Raw genomic sequence first — 17,853 nt, 5'->3', positions numbered from 1 at the left:
TCGACACTAAATAATCATTTTCAGCGTATACATTAATTCTGTCCGACAACAGGAAAACATTGAAAAACTGTTGATAACCTACTGCCATTCATCATTTTGCAAGGAATGAAATATTTTTATCAATTTAACACTGAGTTGAAATTTAATAATGAGTATGGTAAAAGAATTTTTTTTTATTTTTAGTGCATATTTTCAACACTTAGTGCATATGTGAACCCCACTGTCAGCAGCCCTGAAGATGGTTTTCAGTGCTTTCCCAATTCACACCAAGCAAATGCTTGGGCTGTTCCTTAGTTAACGCCACGGTCGCTTTCTTCCTAGTCTTGTCATATCCTATCGTCGCCATAAGGCCAGTCTTTGTCTGTGCAACGTAAAAAAGAGTACAGGATTAAACTCTGCTTAAGTTTTGCCCTCATTCCGGCAGCACACGACATATTTTATAATTACAAGTAACAACTCTCATTACAGCAGTTACGACACTTATTATATCATATGGGTCATTGCAAAAATTGTCTAGGAACAGTTAAGAAAGCGAGATGAAGATATATTACTGCTATGTATGTACTTATTAAGGTGAGATTAGCAGCAACTTGTATTTGTCCCGGATACTGGAAAGTAACCATTTGTCCCATCCCTACCGTATACTATCATCTGTGCTATAGTGAGTGGTATTCCCTAGCTGTTGTAAGATGCTGCTAAAAGGTGCCCCAGGGGCTCTTAACTCGGGAGTGTGGGTTAGCGACTCTTAGCTGAGTCCTGGCATTGCTTTCATTTACTTGTGCCAGGCTCCTTACTTTCATCAAATAGCTTAACATAATAATATTGGAAACTTGTGCGAGAAATTGGTGACATTGCTTCTGCGTGCCATCTAGTGGTTCCTTGCTATTGCAGTCAGTTGACATGATACACTCAGTAGTCCCAAAGCATACAGGAGACTCAAGGCATATGCAAAAGCTTGATGAAATTTGCAATTGTCTCAAATAGCTTCACATTCAAGGTTGAGTAGACAATATTTCTGCTTCAAAACTATTGTGGTCAAAGTTACACAAAGATTATGATTCCTGTTATTTGTTAACAAGGAGGATCTCATAGGATTGCGCTGAAAACATTTTTCAATCATTGGAGCAAAAGGAGGTAACACTGTAACCTTAAAAGGTGTGCTTCTGATGAATCTAATGCAACAAACTTTCTGTTGACTCATTAATTTTGAAGCAAATGTCAGTAAACAGTGTGAACTAAGTGATAAGAACTGATTATTGCCATGGACTGGACGTGTAGCAAGTTTTCCGTGCTGAATGTAGAATCGTATTGTCATTTTATGATAATGATTGTAGTATGAAAGTAGTCATACTGTAGTTGTAAAATGCTGTTTCCAGATGTGTGTGGGGAAAAGCTGCATCTTCAAGTAGGTTCTAATCACAACGGCAAAAGAAACTAACAGACTTTGTAAAGATAAACGACGAGTGATTGATGGTTTATGATGTGTAATTATGTTTACATTAAGTTATTCTAGTAAAATATGACTAATAAAATGCAAGTAAATCTTCATTCTATAATATGTTCTTTCATTTCAATAAGGAGAATTTACTTTTTAAAGTGAATACTTCAGTTCGGATTAACTGGACTTTCGGATTAATAGGGTTTGGATTAATGGGACTCTAGTGTACTTTAAAACTCTACTGAACATTGTGCATATGAGCTCCAATTATTTGTGACTTAAACTCTAAGGAAGTTCTTTAAAATTCAACGTGTTTTATGACATACGAGTACAGCTCATGTCAACCATTTTGAGTGTATTTTTAAGACAAATTTTAAGTAAAATGTGTGTTAATCCATATACCTTTCTTGTTTCCAAATGATGATGATTCCAAGAGTATCGAAACTGCTCTTCATTTAATAAATGTTACACATTATATAAAGTGTTCAATGGTGGAACATCCCTCGAATGATTCCTATTATATAAGTCAAACATCAACATGGGAATGAAAGTTATAAATTATGACAAAAATGTAATGACGAATTTGTCCCATTTATGGAAGGATTGCTCTTTCTTGTTACCACTGAAAATTATAGTACTATACAGTCTCCCCTATGGAGCTGAGATGTGGACTATTTGTACTACAGGTCTGAAGAAAATTGATTATTTTGAAATGTGGTGCTGGCGAAGAATGTTACACATACTTTGGACAGCATTTCGGACCAATGATTCAATTATAAACCAGCTCAACCTGAGAATCAGATTATAATCAATATGGGAACAGAGAGTTCTACAATTCTTTGGACACACTGAGTGACGTGGGAATGACAGCATAAAAAACTGATCATTCTTGGAAATATTCCTGGCAACAGAGATCGTGGAGAAGTTCCCACTCGATGGTCAAGAACATATCAGTTACTCTGCCATCTAGTAGGCCTAGAGTAATACAGCACATTGATAATAATGTTATTTGCTTTATGTCCCACTAACTACTTTTACAGTTTTTGGAGACGCCGAGGTGCCGGAATTTAGTTCCGCAGGAGTTCTTTTACATGCCAGTAAATCTACTGACACAAGACTGGCGTATATGAGCACCTCCAAATACCACTGGACTGAGCCAGGATTGAACCTGCCAAGTTGGGATCAGAAGGCCAGCGCCTCAACCGTCTGAGCCACTCAGCCCATAGAAATTGACGAACTGGCAGCCAGATGCCATCAAATTAAAATACCGGTGTGCGGTAGCTGAGGCCATATTATTATGAAATGGAATGGCGTTTGGCCTTTAGTACCTGGATTTTCCGACGACATGTTCGGCTCGACAGGTAGGCGACCTGCGCATCGTGATGAGAATGAAATGATGAAGACGACACATACACCCTGCCCCCGTGCCAGGGAAATTAACCAATGATGGTTATGGAGCATTATTATTATAATCATCATCTTCATCAAGAATACAACTTGGTTAAGCCTCTTTGGTGAAGCACGTCTGCCCGAGGACTGCAAAAGTTGGAGACAACAGACCAACAGCCTCTTCAAAGATCACAATCCTCAGAATTAAGGGAACCAGGGCGAGTAAATTATCGAGTGTTGGAACTTCCGTAAGGTTCTGTTGTCCAGAGAATGTACTTCCATTTTTCAACACCATGCACCACACACCTCGTTTGGCCTGTACGAGTAGCTGTTGAGCGCACTGTTGTGTAGGCGCGACACACTGTATTAGAGGGTGAAATATTGTTTATGTGTGAATTGAGTGGTGTTATTAACACGTCATCACACGCCCCCTTATTTTTACATGACAGCACGCCCCACGGCAATTTGCTCACACATGTTATGTATTGTTGTTCTGATTTTGAAACGAAGAAACCAATCCTCAAACGTTAACAACATTATAAGAAAGAGAATTTACTTACCAAAACATCATATTTAGGATTGTAAATCATTATTAGTAATTTAAAATATTTTACAACACGAGAACACGCTATGTTAGCAAACTGCCGCAATTCCAAGGCTGTGACCTGACATCAAAGCACGCCCCGTTAGCAAATTGCCGCATACTATATTTTAGGCATTTTCACATAAGTTGCATTAATACAAGTCCAGTTGAATTAGTAAAATATGAAATATAAACAAATATGATTGATTTAAGAAACATCGTAAGCATATTACTTCTGTCCAACAATCAGCCAGTCTAGTCATTTTCAGCTGGATCCTCCTGTTGGGTTGAGCATCTCGAACACGTTGGCACTGTATGTTCTCGGCAGATGGGAATATCACATGCGCAACAAATAACCATTGTTCTGCTATTTTTCCTTGTAGGGCAGATACCACAGATAGCATATTGACCTGGTTGCAGGGGCCTCTCATGTGGTTGTTGCTGTCTCACTTTAAGAACAGGCTCACGACGTTCAGGTTCTTCCTGAGCGCCTACCGAAATGTTCAGTGCCTCTTCGTTGGGCGGTGGAGTGTGTTGTTTGTTACCAACCTCACACGGTTGTATTATTTCTTCTGCAACACTCTCTTCTGAGTCACTATTAACATGCTCTAAAATATCTGTTTCATCAACGTCACTATAACAAGAAGTATCTTCACCTAATTTACTTGAATGACATTCTGGAACACTGTCCACTAAATCTCTCACTGTAGCTTGTTGTACGTCGTACGGATCCATTTCCAGGTAATGGCGCAAACAATAAAACAGAAATATTGCAACTGTATCATATTAAATATACGCGAGAACTCGCCCGTTAGCAATATGCTAACTAATTGTTGTACGCGATAGCACGCACGTTAGCAATCTGCTCACACAAAGTGACACCACCAACACAAATGTGAACTGACGTAGGGAGGAGACAGCGACGAACTGGATTAGGTTACGGTCGTTATACATAGATGTGGGGGGAGGAATACCTGACTGCCCGCACATTCTTGGAGACAATAAAGGAAGATATTAGGATTATTGTTCAAACGCGGCAAACTGCCGCGGGAGCGTGTGATGACGTGTTAAGTGTAATCATCATTGTGAACATGCCAGGCTGTCAGTCTGGGGTAGTAAAGGAGATGGTAGGCACTGGTTTAGATGTAAGGAAAATTGTGTGAGTGAATGGAACAGGAAAAATCCAAGGAGTGGTAGAATGTTAACTTTTAACAATCATGTGTGTAACATACATTTTAGTGACGACATCCTGATCAAAGTGGGTATCTTCATTATAGATGGAAAAACAGTGGAATTGGTTCGTACAGGTGGAAGTTAACAGAGAACGCTGCGCCATATAATTTTCCAGAAGTACCAAGCTACTTCAGTCTATTTATGTTCCATTGAAAGGAATTCTTTCCTCTACAGCCAACTGTAAGGATGTTGTTGACGACAAGCTGTCATCCTTTGTGCAACAGATAAGATCAGTGGTACGAGATAAAAGACGTAGAAGCAGGGAGGTGAAGGAAAATATTCATGAACAAATAAGGGACACTGTTACACTGACAGATATTGAACAGGGCCTCAGTCCCACAGATCTGTCAGTTAATGATAACAGTTCAGCTAGAGTAGGTGATAATCTCATATATTATTTATGTGGCTACTTGATTCACACAGCGGCAAGGAAACTTGTGCCTTGCAGTGAGTGGCTGAAACCATTAGAATGTGTTTCTGAAACTCAATGTGCCCTTAGTGATGCGAGCGTTCTTTCCAAATTTAGGGACTTTGGCGGTAGTGACTCTAAATGCTCTAAATGCCTCAAATATCCTTCGTTACCCTTCTATGACGTGATGAAACGTGTAGATGCTACAATGCAAGATATGGTGAAAGGAGAAGACATGTTGAGGGGTGATATATTTTCAGACTGTGTGGAGATTATATACGAACTTCCAGTGTTTCAGAATTTATGCTGTTCAGAGGATCATCTGCTATATATTTGCCCAAAATTCTATCCCATTACATTAAGTGCAGATTTATTTTTCGGGCAAAGGAAATATCAAGGAAGGCGCAGTCCAGGTCATTTTTTAAAGCAGGAAGGAAAGTATTGAAAGTTTCTTCCAATTAGAGGTAAGCATTTTTAATTGTGTGTGTCCTGAATTACATGTTTTACAATTTTTTTCTTTAAACAGTACTTTAGTGTGTTACATAGCGCTCCCAATAATAATTGCAATAACCCATTAGTGATAAAGTTATTATTTGTCCTTTATTTGAATTTATCTACATATTTCTACACTTAATAATTAGAGAAACGTGTTCCAACCATCAGAATGTTCATACAAGTATTAGTTTTATTTACACAGGCCGTCCAATATATTGGATGCTATGCACTCAGGTCAGTACAACAATCCATCAATCAATCAATCAATCAATCAATCAATCAATCAATCAATCAATCAATCAATACTGATCTGCATTTAGGGCAGTCGCCCAGGTGGCAGATTCCCTATCTGTTGTTTTTCCTAGCCTTTTCCTAAATGATTTCAAAGAAATTGGAAATTTATTGAACATCTGCCTTGGTAAGTTATTCCAATCCCTAACTCCCCTTCCTATAAATGAATATTTGCCCCAGTTTGTCCTCTTGAATTCCAACTTTATCTTCATATTGTGATCTTTCCTACTTTTATAAACGCCATTCAAACTTATTCGTCTACTAATGTCATTCCACGCCATCTCTCCACTGACAGCTCGGAACATACCACTTAGTCGAGCAGCTCTTCTTCTTTCTCTCAATTCTTCCCAACCCAAACATTCCAACATTTTTGTAACGCTACTCTTTTGTCGGAAATCACCCAGAACAAATCGAAATGCTTTTCTTTGGATTTTTTCCAGTTCTTGAATCAGGTAATCCTGGTGAGGGTCCCATACACTGGAACCATACTCTAGTTGGGGTCATACCAGAGACTTATATGCCCTCTCCTTTACATCCTTACTGCAACCCCTAAACACCCTCATAACCATGTGCAGAGATCTGTACCCTTTATTTACAATCCCATTTATGTGATTACCCCAATGAAGATCTTTCCTTATATTAACCCCTAGATACTTACAATGATCCCCAAAAGGAACTTTCACCCCATCAACGCAGTAATTAAAACTGAGAGGACTTTTCCTATTTGTGAAACTCACAACCTGACTTTTAACCCCGTTTATCAACATACCATTGCCTGCTGTCCATCTCACAACATTTTCGAGGTCACGTTGCAGTTGCTCACAATCTTGTAACTTATTTATCACTCTATAGAGAATAACATCATCCGCAAAAATCCTTACCTCCGATTCCACTCCTTTACTCATATCATTTATATATATAAGAAAATATAAAGGTCCGATAATAATGCCTTGAGGAATTCCCCTCTTAATTATTACAGGGTCAGATAAAGCTTCACCTACTCTAATTCTCTAAGATCTATTTTCTAGAAATATAGCAACCCATTCAGTCACTCTTTTGTCTAGTCCAATTGCACTCATTTTTGCCAGTAATCTCCCATGATCCACCCTATCAAATGCTTTAGACAGGACAATTGCGATACAGTCCATTTGACCTCCAGAATCCAAGATATCTGCTATACCTTGCTGGAATCCTACAAGTTGAGCTTCAGTGGAATAACCTTTCCTAAAACCGAATTGCCTTTTATCGAACCAGTTATTAATTTCACAAACATGTCTAACATAATCAGAAAGAATGCCTTCCCAAAGCTTACATACAATAATGTCAAACTTACTGGCCTGTAATTTTCAGCTTTATGTCTATCACCCTTTCCTTTATACACAGGGGCTACTATAGCAACTCTCCATTCATCTGGTATAGCTCCTCCGACCAAACAATAATCAAATAAGTACTTCAGATATGGTACTATATCCCAACTCATTGTCTTTAGTATATCCCCAGAAATCTGATCAATTCCAGCTGCTTTTCTAGTTTTCAACTTTTGTAAATGTCAGTGTTATCAAATGTAAATTTTATTACTTCTTTGGCCTTAGTCTCCTCCTCTATCTCGACATTATCCTTGTAACCAACAATCTTTACATACTGCTGACTGAATACTTCTGCCTTTTGAAGATCCTCACATACACACTCCCCTTGTTCATTAATTATTCCTGGAATGTCCTTCTTGGAGCCTGTTTCTGCCTTAAAATACCTATATATACCCTTCCATTTTTCACTAAAATTCGTATGACTGCCAATTATGCTTGCCATCATGTTATCCTTAGCTGCCTTCTTTGCTAGATTCAATTTTCTAGTAAGTTCCTTCAATTTCTCCTTACTTCCACAGCCATTTCTAACTCCATTTCTTTCCAGTCTGCACCTCCTTCTTAGTCTCTTCATTTCTCTATTATAATAAGGTGGGTCTTTACCATTCCTTACCACCCTAAATGGTACAAACCTGTTTTTGCATTCTTCAACAATTTCTTTAAACCCACCCCAGAGTCTGTTTACATTTTTATTTACCGTTTTCCTATAGTTACTTTTTAGAAACTGCCTCATGCCTGCTTTATCAGCCATACGTTACTGTCAAATAGTCGTACTGTTAAGACCTTCCTTTCTATCACATTTATTTTTAACTACGACAAAATCAGCTTCATGATCACTAATACCATCTATTACTTCAGTTTCCCTATTGAGCTCATCTGGTTTTATCAGCACCACGTCCAGGATATTTTTCCCTCTGGTTGGTTCCATCACTTTCTGAATCAGCTGTCCTTCCCATATTAACTTATTTGCCATTTGTTGGTCATGCTTCCTGTCGTTCACATTTCCTTCCCAATTGACATCTGGCAAATTCAGATCTCCCGCTACAATCACATTTCTTTCCATGTCGTTTCCCACATAGCTGACTATCCTATCAAATAATTCGGAATCCGCGTCAGTGCTACCCTTTCCTGATCTGTACACTCCAAATATATCAAGTTGCCTATTATCTTTACTTACACCTAGAATTTCATGTGTCTCATCTTTAACTTTTTCATAGCTTACAAATTCTTCTTTCACCAGAATGAACACTCCCTCTCCCACCCTTCCTATCCTATCTCTACGATACACCCTCCAGTGCCGTGATAAAATTTCTGCATCCCTTATATCATTTCTCAGCCATGATTCAACTCCTATTACAATATCTGGTAAATATATATCTATTAAATTACTTAATTCTATTCCTTACCTTACAATACTTATACAGTTCAACACTAACAATTTTATGTCATCCCTACTTGATTTTCAGTTCACTGTTCCCTTATCACCGCTCCCTAGGCCATCCCGTTTCCCTGTTATGTACCTCCCTATTATCCTTCCAAACAAATTTCCTAACTTATACGTACCACTGCGGTTTAAGTGAAGGCCATCTGAGCGCAGATCCCTATCTCCTACCCACCCATTAGGATCTAGAAATTTCACTCCCAGTTTCCCACATACCCACTCCATAGTCTCATTTAAATCCCCAATCACCCTCCAGTCAGTATCCCTTCTACACAGTATTCCACTAATAACAATCTCCGCTTTCTTAAACTTCACCCGTGCTGCATTTACCAGATCCCACACATCTCCAACTATGTTGGTACTTATATCAGCTTGCCTTACGTTGTTGGTACCAACGTGAAACACTACCACCTTCTCCTTCCCCTCCTCCCTCTCTTCTACTTTCCTCAACATCTGCTAACCTAATTCCTGGATAACACTACCCTGGTACCCTTTCTTCCACACACTTTCCCCACGTGTCTAACGATGGAATCCCCCATGACCAGAGCCTCAACCCTACCCACCTCATTCAAGTCAGCCCTATCTTTCCTGACAGCTGCAGAAGCTACTTCCTCCTCCCTTTTCTCCTTTCCAAGACCCTGTTCCACCTGTCTTTTCCTATCCTCTACTCTACATTTTCCTTTCCTACCTTTTCCCTTCCTCCTACTTCCACACATCTCAGCAACAGTTCCCTGTCCCTCATCTTCCCTCTGTTGTTCTACCTGGAGTGACTCGTACCGATTTCGCACAGACACCTGTCCTGAATTCTGATCCTGAATAGAGCCCTAAGCCTGCAATCTCCTTCCCCTTAGAACATTAGACCACCTGTCTTCTACAACTCCTCCCTTTCCTTCCCCTCCCTCTTGTACACCTACTGTAACCTGTACAACAGCAGTTAGTCACCGTTACATTGTACAATAATGTTGCAAGCTAGGCAGCATTACCTTATCCAAACTACACTGTAAAGTGGACCTACAATTTCCACTACAGACTTATCACAATACTGTTTATGCTATTTACATTTATGTATCCACAGAAGCATTTTGGGTGAAGTTCAAACTGGTCAAGCTGATCCACTCTTCGGATGCCACTAGAGGAATTGAACAGCTTTCATTGCAGTACAGACACTTTGTGTATTTTTTTTTACACTGGACCACCTTGATGCACCACTTTATCTCCATCTGTTTGTAATTCGTACCAGCAGTGACAACACCGCTGTCATTCCGGCGCACCAGCGACGCACCACCAAAACTCCTGCAGTCATATGATCTCTTTTTTTTCCTGTCTGCCTTTCTCTGTCTGGTTTTCTTGAAATGTCCCTGTTGCACTCATTCCCTTTGAAGCCAGATGTCTTACCGGTTTCAGGGATATAAAGTAGTTGACAAAGAATATTGCGTGCTCCCTGTTTGAACCAGTTCCTTCCACCTGCATCAGTGTACACTTGCGAGTCCAAATTCTTTCAGCCTTTCATTTTATACTTCACTTGGAAAGGTGAAAGGTATCCGATAGCCACTAGCGGAGGGAGAATTCTAGCGGATCATCTGATGTGTGAGACAGTCAGACCAACTAATGCCAGGGATATTGGAAACAGAGGTCTTATGTACGACTGTATTTTCATATGACAGCTTCCTTTTGAATGGTTTTCTGGTTTTTCAGTTCCATCTGTAGAACTTTCAGTAATATTTCAACTACCACAGGATCTAGCCTATGAAAAACATATTCTCTTGAAGCAATTTTCCCTTCACATTCACTTAGAAGTAGGTTTCTACCAATTTAGATTACCATCTGTCATTATCATCAACCGTTTCACATCCATCATCAAGAAGTTTGATGTGCTACTCCTCTCCAAATGTCGGTTCTTCCTCTAAAATTTCCAATATTTCACTCACCATCAAACAAGTAAGGGAATACAGTAGGAGTAGGAGACAGTAGGACTCCCTGTGCATAGCGTCCGATTTTCAGGACAGCTATACTTACAAAACTCTGTCACATCAACAATGACATAATTGTCACATTTGTGTGTTAGTAGATTCATAGGAGTGTCAATATTATGATGTGTCCCAAAGTATACAATTATTGGAAATATTTGTTAATTCATAAATAAAAATCTTGCCTGTTGCTCAGAAGTACACGTACTATCTTGCCGCCATGCTTGCAATAAGTGTGATTCAACAATGAACGAAGAGGGCCGAACTTGGACATTAAAAACTTCCGGATTGTTGCTATTCATTTCAGCGAGCCCGAAAATTATTGATTCGAAGCTACTTTCGAAGATATATATGACTCACCCCCTCGCCCACCCCCACCCCTAAGCATTCCTGGGGTGTCCTACCCCCACGTGGTTTATCTCCTGATACTAAAAATCCGAAGAGTACAATTCACCTCGCCGACCCCGAAAACTATGTATTCGACACTATTTTTGATTAATTTTATATATCACTCCCTCCTCGCCCCCCCCCCACCCCAAAGGGGGATGAACTTAGACATAAAATATCCGGAATCTCAATCTTCATCTCAGCGACCCCGACAACTATGGATTCGACACTCATTTAGATTATTTTTATATATCACTCTCCCATCGCCCCCTACCATGAAGGGGGGCTAACTTTGGACGTAAAAAAATTCCAGAGTGTGACTATTCATCCTAGCGACCACGAAAAGTATGGGTTCAACACTACTTTTGATGATTTTTGTATCTGTGTCCCCTTGCCCCCCCGCCCCTAAGGTTTCCTGGGCTGTCTTACCCCCACGTGGTTTGTCTCCTGATACTAAAAATCTGGACTTACAATTCACCTCGGCGACGCCGAAAACTATGTATTCGACACTATTTTCCTTTAATTTTATATATTACTCCCCGCTCGCCCCCACCCGAAAGGGGACTGAACTTGGAATTAAAAAAATCCAGTGTCACTATTCATCCCAGCGACCCCAAAAAAGTATGGATTCAACACTATTTTCGTTAATTTGTATATCTGACCCCCCTCACACCCCGCCCGTAAGGGTTCCTGTGCTGTCTTACTCCCACGTGGTTTATCTCCTGATACTAAAAGTCCGTAGTGCACAATTCACCTCGGCGACCCCGAAAACTATGTATTCGACACTATTTTCGTTTATTTTTATACATGCCCCTCACCCCCACCCCAAAAGGGGGCTGAACTTGGACTTTAAAAAACCTGGAGTGTCACTATTCATCTTAGCAACCCCAAAAAGTATGGATTCGACACTATTTTCGTTAATTTGTATATCTGACCCCCTTGTCCCCCCCGCCCCTAAGATTTCCTGGGCTGTCTTATCCCCACGTGGTTTGTCTCCTGATACTAAACATCTTGAGTGTACAATTCACCTCGACGACCCCGAAAACTATGTATTCGACATTATTTTCGTTTAATTTTATATATCACTCCCCCCTCGCCCCGATCCCAAAGGGGGATAAACCTGGACTTATAAAATAACCGGAGTCCCACCATTCATCTCAGCGACCCCGACAACTATGGATTCAACACTATTTTTGATTTTTTTACCTGACCCCTCACCCCCGCCCCTAAGGGGGTAATGGGGCTTACCCCCACAGTGCTCGTCTCCAGATAGCAAAGAATAAGTTTCAAAATTTGATTGAAATTTTTCCAGTGGTTTAGGAGGTGTGTCATTTACACACATACGTCCATCATCAGTCCCCCCCTCGCCCCCCACCCAAATGGGAGCAGAATTTTGACTTTTAAAAAATCGGGAGTGTCACTATTCACCTCAGCGACCCCCAAAACTATGGATTCGACACTATTTTCGATTATTTTTTTGCCTGACCCCCCTAACCCCCACCCCTAAGGGGGTAGTGGTGGCTTACCCCCACAGTGCTCGTCTCCAGATAGCAAATAATATGTGTTCAAAATTTGATTGAAGCTGCTCCAGTGGTTTAGGAGGAGATGTGTCATTTACACATACACACACACATCCGTTTTTATATATAGTAATAAAATAAGATTTGCTCCTGTAGCACCAACACACACCCCAAAAGAAGTCCTTTGTAGAGCCTTGACCCCAATTAGGACTTCTTATCTTCTCCACCCTTCTCACAGTGTCGACGTCCTCTTCCAGTCCTGTGTTTTATTTTTCTATACACTATAACATCATCCACATAAAGCTTTACCGCCTTGCATCACTCACTCTAATTCTCTCTTTCTAGAAATGTAGCCACTCGTTCAAGACCCTTTTTCTATTCCGTTTTCCCTCATGTTCCCCACGATCTACCCTATCAAAAGCCAATAGCGATACAGTCCCTTCGACCTTCTGAATCTAAAATACCTGTTGTGTCTTGCTGGAATCCTACAAGTAGAGCCTCACTGGAATAGCTAATGTTTCCAAAACAGGAACTGCCTTCTAAACCAGTAGTAATTATGCAAATTTGTTTAATATAATCAGAATGAATGCTTTTCCGGAGCTTACAAGCAACACTGGCCTGCAATTATCAGTTTTATGTTTGTCATTCCTTCCTTTGTACACTGGGGCTACTATAGCAATTCTCTAAGCTCTTAAGCAAATCTTATGCTTTTTTTTGGCTTCCGAGTTGCAATTTTGTATCCCCGTCCTCTTAGGAATGTTTGTTCAGAGATCTAGGTAGCATGAGATTCTGCCTGGAAGTGCCTCGCATTTACTCGTTTCAACATGGCGGCCAGCGCTGGGTTTGGCCATCTTGTAAGGAGAACACAATACAGGAATGTCAGTGAAGTGATAAAAATGGTGCATTGCTGTATTCTGAGATGCACTTCAGACACTGCAAAGAAAGAAGAAAATGTAATGTTCGATCTGTTTCCCACCGATCCAAGTTTACTAGAGAACTGGAAAATTTCCGTGTCGAGGCAAGGTCAAAAACTCGGTTCTTTGTGCAGCATCGAAAGTACAAGCATTTCCTGAAATCTGATTTTATTGTTAGCACCACAAAGAAGAGGCTTCTTCCGGATGAAGTACCATCCGTGTTTAGTGATTACCCCACTCAGAAACAAAAATGTGCCAAACGCAGAAGTTATCCTACCCCCAGACCAGTCTCATGTAATATCAGAAATATTTCAAACAATGGCAGCATCACCTACGAAGAAAACTCCTCAATCTTCTAAGAAAGAGTAGGAATTCAAGTATATACTCCACCTCCAAAAGCATCCCGAAGAGCTAAATACAATAGAAGCAGACGGAACATTATTTTGTTAAGGAAGTCAGTTTATAGGTATTAAAAAAATTGTAAGCTAAGACAGAAATTGGAAAAATTAAAGTCTGAGAAGAAGATGAAACTGACAAACTTACAGAAGAAAGTACATGAAATTGAAAAAAGAAGGCCGGTAATGGTAATTTAAAATAACTATTTCTTGCAGAGCAGCTAGAAGCGTACGGAAAAAACATTAAATTTGGTGAGACTACTTTGAAAATATCTATTTTGTGGAACAGAAATGCACCTAATAGTTACGATTTCATTAGATCAATTGGTTGTCTAAAACTTCCTCACAGGAAGACGTTACACTTTGGAGAGACAGAATAACTTCTCTGATTAAACGACGACTGCACTATGAAGTAAGGAATTTGGAAAATCCCGAAGAAAAGATTGGTTCGATCATAGTTGACGAGATACCATTAACGCGAAAGTGTTGTACGATCGTAATATCGACCAGTGCCTTGGCTATTCCGAAGGTTAGCTCGAAGAGACTGGTACCAGCGATTAAGTTGCCAACAGGCTTCTATGTTTCTTGTCCGAGAGCTGTCAACTGCTTTTCGCATACATGTTGCCTTTTGTTTCACGCGCCAACTAACGGGCGCCCAACTACACACTTTGACGAAGTTTGATGAGAACAGACCGCTTTTTCTCAATTTTGACTCGAGCCATATCTTTAAAAAATTGCTCTCACTATTTCTGAACAAGGACTTCACCCATGAGGGGAAAAATAATTTCAAGTAGGCACTTAAAGAAGATGTGTGAAGCACAGAAGGAATTCATTCTGACTCCTGCACGGGGTCTCACCAGAAATGTTCTTTATCCTTCCAATCTGGAGAAAATGAATGTAAGACCGTGCAAATACGTGTTTAAGACACCTGTAATAGCTGCGCTGAAATCTTTACCAGTAGTTGCTCCCGAAATTGTGACGGACCATCAAAATCTTTATAAGACAATTGTATTTCTGGACGGTGTAAGAAAATGACGTGTGCAACACCAAACAATCCTACACCTCTAGAAATACGGACAAAGAAGTATTTACACAAAATGACGATGAGCGATTGATCTGGCTTTCAGAACCCTTTTTGACTTCTATGGAGGAAATTCAAAGACCCGATAAAAAGGAAGAGAGGATTATCCAAGGGACATATGAACCTCTCAGTCTGCTGTGAAGTGTATCAAACATTTACTCTCAGTAGCATTCCATTATGTTCTAAGTAGAAATCTTAGCAGTGACGACATTGAACTCCTGTTTAGCCACCTGCGCAGGAGAGGAGGTTTCAATGATATGTTGGATGCCAGATCTTGCCTTTATACGATCGAAAGCATGCTGAAAACAGGAATGATAAATGCGTCAGTTACTTCCAACATCGAACATCAAGTTTTCCAGAGCTTGTCATAAGCTCATAAGGAATGCGCTTATCCAGAAGGATGTGGAATCTGCCAACCCTGGAGGTTTTGCACGTGTTAGATGAACCCATTGAATGTATTGTTTTATATTTTCATCAATATATAGTACTGACAAATTATGCACTTATGCTATTGGTTTTATCTCAGCTGTTATGTGATTATATTTCAAATTTGACCCATTGTGTGCATTTTGTTATTTTTGTTATTTTTAGAGGTTCCCGTCAGCATGGAACTGTCTTCATTAGCAATGGTTGCCGGCTATTTAGTAAGAATTGCTGAGGAAATCACAAAATATAACTTTTGTTTGTAACAGCTTTCTTCACAAGTACCAGACAGTTCACAAGGTCGAGGAGGACTAGGGTACCCGTCCAGGAAATTAGTTATGTTTTTGAGAATTGTTTTGAAATTCACACAGAATTGCATGAAGTATTTAGGACGCGCAAACCTTGTTAAAAAAGCTCAAATGCCTGATTGTGCCTAAATTTATTGAAGTCTTTAAGCTGCGAGCAAGAAAAACTGTGTGATGTTATTGTATTAGATAATCAGGCATCGAAAGTTACCAATAATCTGCACGAAATTTATAACAGGGCCGAAGACCTTCGATGTTAGGCCCCTTAAAACAACAAGCAAATTTATAAGAAAACCGCTGAACTGGAAAGACTTGAAAATCAAATCGCTAGAGCTGGGTCGGTTCTTCATAATATTATAGACTGACAGGAACGTAATATATTAAGTATTGTGTGATTTAAAAACGTTCATTTTGTGTAATTTTACCCCTTCTTTACAGTATTTTCACGAGTTTATCTGGCAGGGTGCGAAATCGCGGGGGGGGGGAAGGGAGGGATTTCCCCCACCGACAATTTTATTTCAAAGGCCCCCCCCCACTAAAATTGCCCGGGGGATTCTTTCATTATAAAATTATGAGGAAAATGTAGAACACATATAATTTATGACTGAAATTAATGATTTTTACTCTACATATTTTTATGAACACATCAGCAATAATTCAAGTGACAGCCAGACCTTCAGCAATAAAACAACGCAGCAGTGGCAATCCGGACCTGAAACCTATTATTCATGTTTCACTCCGACAAGTCCATCTGAAACCCGGAATATATAAATGACTTGAAGCTCTACTTCTTTGTAAATTTCTCTAAGTACCTAGCTCGAGCTTACACCACTCCTGTACTTCTTGGAGAGGGTGTGTTTCCGATAAGTAGCCAATAGGACAATATTCACTTAAGCAGTGTACAAACCGACAAAATTTTTCAGTCAAAACTTAGCCCTGATAGAGGAAGGTTCCACTAATAAAGCAACAAGTCAGGACAAATCGCGCTTCGTCTGGCCTTTCGTAAGAAAGCGACAGTCTCTCAATACTTCTCAGCTGATTGGAATATGTTCTATTGTTTATCATTCTCGTTATAACAACAAAATTCAAAAGAAAGAGCTACAATCTACATTTGCCTGGGGGGAGGGAGTAATTAAATTACAAGAGAAATTTAAACCCCCTCGTGAAATACTGCCTGAATAAACACTAGTAGTTAAGCCCTATGTCCCTACCTCCCCCCTCCCACCATTTATTTCTGATTTCGCACCGTTATCTGGTGAATATCAACATAATTGTGTTTTTTTTCCAATTAAGAGCATTGTGTTGGTCAGCCCATAAATCTGACATCTAGCAGCGTATTCTGTAACACACCGTGACCCCCATCAGCTGGCCAGCATTTCCAGGCCTTGTATATTACGTAGACTACGGTTTGGCTCACTGCTGACCAAAGGAGCCGCCCTAAGTTTTCAAGTCTGCACATTTATGCGTGCTTCTCGTTATAAATAGTTATCAGCGCATTGAACGGCGACAAGACTGGTTTGAATTTCAGAAGACATGTATAAATAAAAAGTCTTGGATTTGTGAATTTTAATTCAAACTGATACCTATATGCATTTATTTATCAGAAGACCTTCAGCAATATTCTGTAGATGAGGGAACATGTCGGTCGTGCGTATCTAGTCTGTTTTGCCACGTGGAACGATCCTTCACAGAATTTTTGTTAATGTACTTATTTGTAGTGAGCAGTCGGTATGTTGTCACTGCAATAACTAATTTTAACTCCGTAACTAAATGCCGTTAAATATTTGTTGCCTAGAATGCAATGTTCAGAACCAAACATGAGGAATACTTACTGAAACAACGGCGCTGTGATAGAAGTAAGAGCACCAACACAGACTGTTCTCACACCGTAGGGGAAGTGCTGGTTGATAACGCTGGCACGCCCGTGTAAATATCTTTCTGTTATCAGGGCATGATCCGTTTTATTGGTTGCTGAGAGAGGGCTAGTCGAGGCAAATTACGTAAATCCAGTTGGGCCCCTTATGTAAGTTTTGTTACGTAAGATATGATGCCGTAGCACATACAGTATTACATTTGACAACATATTGCGAAACATAAAGAAAACGAGCCTCTCCAATTAACACTGCATCTTGATCACTCAACTTCGCACCTACAAAAAACATTACGACACGGATTTATTTTACAACAAATGAAACCATTTTTATTCTGTTGAAGTGAA

At 39.9% G+C, this 17,853-nt stretch overlaps 1 protein-coding gene across 1 annotated transcript in view; it reads right to left on the bottom strand.

Moving 5' to 3' along the window:
- The window catches only part of LOC136879053 (glutathione S-transferase), a 63,074-nt gene extending 45,454 nt beyond the window's left edge, over positions 1-17,620 (bottom strand). Inside the window, exon 1 of the mRNA XM_067152791.2 lies at positions 17,468-17,620. The gene's annotated coding sequence lies outside the window, so the exon portion shown is untranslated. The remainder of the gene's footprint in view (positions 1-17,467) is intronic.
- Between the last annotated feature and the right edge of the window lie 233 nt (positions 17,621-17,853).

This window comes from Anabrus simplex, chromosome 8 (assembly GCF_040414725.1).
Source record: "Anabrus simplex isolate iqAnaSimp1 chromosome 8, ASM4041472v1, whole genome shotgun sequence".
Taxonomy (NCBI): Eukaryota; Metazoa; Arthropoda; class Insecta; order Orthoptera; family Tettigoniidae; genus Anabrus; species Anabrus simplex.
Note: the sequence above shows the minus strand (reverse complement) of the source record. Positions and strands in the feature narration are given on the sequence as shown.